Source organism: Malania oleifera, chromosome 8 (genome assembly GCF_029873635.1).
Source record: "Malania oleifera isolate guangnan ecotype guangnan chromosome 8, ASM2987363v1, whole genome shotgun sequence".
In the NCBI taxonomy this organism is placed as follows: domain Eukaryota; kingdom Viridiplantae; phylum Streptophyta; class Magnoliopsida; order Santalales; family Ximeniaceae; genus Malania; species Malania oleifera.
Genome location: NC_080424.1, coordinates 34,252,691 through 34,255,328, shown reverse-complemented (window position 1 = coordinate 34,255,328; position 2,638 = coordinate 34,252,691).

Below are 2,638 nucleotides of genomic sequence, written 5' to 3'. Positions count from 1 at the left end.
AATTGGCCTACTCAGCCTGGTCCAGACTGCCAGGGGGCACACTACTCTTCCCTGATGCTCAATCGACTATCCAAATCCCACACTCTATCTGAGATGTGTGGTAGCACTACCTTATCTGAATAGCTACGGTACCGTGCTTTGAATCTAAACTAAGCCATCAGGGTTCTGCTATCATATAATATATTTCATAAATACTATATATATTGTTTCATGATCCTGTGTAAATTCTGACATAATAATATTTCTGATTAAATTTTCGTATACATATAAATCTGTTCACGGCATCTGCGCTGGTTGCAATATTATGGCATCTAAGCCAATTAAATAATCACGACATCTGCGCTGACTGAATAATCATGTCATCTGCGCTGGCTAAATAATCATGTGCACCGGCTTAATAATCACGGCATCTACGTCGACTGAATATCATAATATACTGAAAATATAATTTTTGTACTGTTTATAGTTTTTTTTTTAAAAAAATAAATTGTTTTCAAGTCACGCTTGTTCTAAGGAATCATAAAATATCCTGACATGCTATTAATGTTGTAAAATATATACTCATGCCGCACGAATGAGTGATACTATATATATATATCATGCTATCTATCTCGTAAAAGCATATTTTACTGAAAAACATATAAGATTTATTTCTGGAGTTCTCCCAATTCAACATCAGTATTCCCAAAAACTATACTAATACAATATATAAATCTTTGAATTAAATACCATATATTCAATAATAATTTTTCTGAAAATATCTGACTTAGTCTAGCCCCTTACCTAATTTTTGATAAGCCTATTAAAATCCTAAACCACGCTTACAACGTCCAGAACTCCAAACCCTGAAATCTCATTAACCCTAGTTCAATCATCTTTTACATATCCCAAATAACCACATAAACCCTTAAATAATTTACTTGGCCTGATTTTGGGATGGTGCCTAAGAATCTAAAATCAACAATCCGTTTTGGCTATCTTGTAGAGAATCACCCCGAGATCAATGTGATAACTTCTGATCATCAAAACAGGGTAAAATAGAGCCGAATTTGAAGAAGGAAGGTGAGCTGGCTGAATTATAGAGAGAGAAAATGAGAGAGGAACCAATTCCTTACCAGAAATATGATTTTTAGCCATATATAGGAGGTTTTCCATGTGGCTTCGTCGACAAGACACGTGGACTCATCAACAAATGTTTTAGGGTCTGAAATTTTTCCCCTCTCAATATCTCCTCAATGACATGACACGTGAACTTCGTCGACAAGACTTAGAAGGACATTCATCAACAAAGACCCTGGGTTCGTTGACGAATTCCTACTGATAGTCCTTTTTATAATCCTTTCCTTCTTTTCTTTCTCTTTCTTTTCTTTTTTGATAGCTTTCTCGTGATCCCAATAGGGGGGTGAATTCGTATTTTAAAAATTTATGCCCTAGTTGAGTATCCTAACAGCAGTATATTCACAATCCTATGGTCAGTCTAGCGCAAGTAAAGTAAGTCAATTATAATATCTACAGGAAATTAAATCATGCACTTTAATTAACTACACATGCACCAAAAAGCAGTAAGGAAAGTGACACGCAGAAATGTTATCGAGGTTTGGCCAATTGCTTACGTCCCTACCTTGGCTAACAAGTACAAGGATTACCACTATAATTGCTCACTTAAATGGATGGATCGACACCTAAACAAACCAAGTCAATTAGCATAGGGCTAACCTCAACCTTTACAACCAATCCTTACCGGGCTGGATGACCGCCTCCTCAGGCCACGCCTGGAAATACAATAGTATTCTCTCAATCAGATGGTACAGTGATTATGTTTTCATGTAAAGCAGATATGTACCCAATATGTGCATTTACATACACATCAATGATATGGATATAGTGTAAGCTCAGTGATGCAAATTATGGTGCTATCAACACTCAATATAATATAATCATTGATATGCTCAAGAGTGTTCAAAACAAGCAGTATCTTGGAATCTAAACAATGCACAGTTCAATATTCTAAAGATATGAATCAGATAATCAAACTAGTTTAATAAGATTTTCTTCAATGAAATATGCACAATGCTAGTTTGAAAATGTTTTTCTTGTTTGAAAAATATTTGCACAACAAAAACCAAGCTATTGGACACTTGCAACAAAGATGCAAATATCCTAAGCTCACTTAGTTTATCCCAGCACAAGATTTATAATCAAAATTTGTGGGATAAACTTAAGCTAAAACTCTCCAATAAAAATATTGCAAATAAACAATCAAATGGGAGTTTTTAGCAATCCTAGCAATCACAAGCACTCTAGAAACATTCTCACAATCTCAGAATATATCAAGGAGGTGAAGATTTGAGAGTATTTGACCAAAGGGTGTACTTTGAAAAGAGAGAATTTTGGCTAATATAAATTGCTAATCATCTCTTAATCTTTGCAAATGAGCCTATATTTATAGGTAGGGGTAAAATTTTAACCGTTTGAGATATGTTCTAAATAATTAAAAAAGTCTCAAATAGTTAAAACATCATTAGCCCAATTTAACCCAGTTTTACCGCAGTTAAAGTTACTTTAACTCGCCGAGGTTTGGGTGACTGAACTGAGGTTCGGTTACCCAACCAAACTTAGTAACAAAAGTTATTCAAGG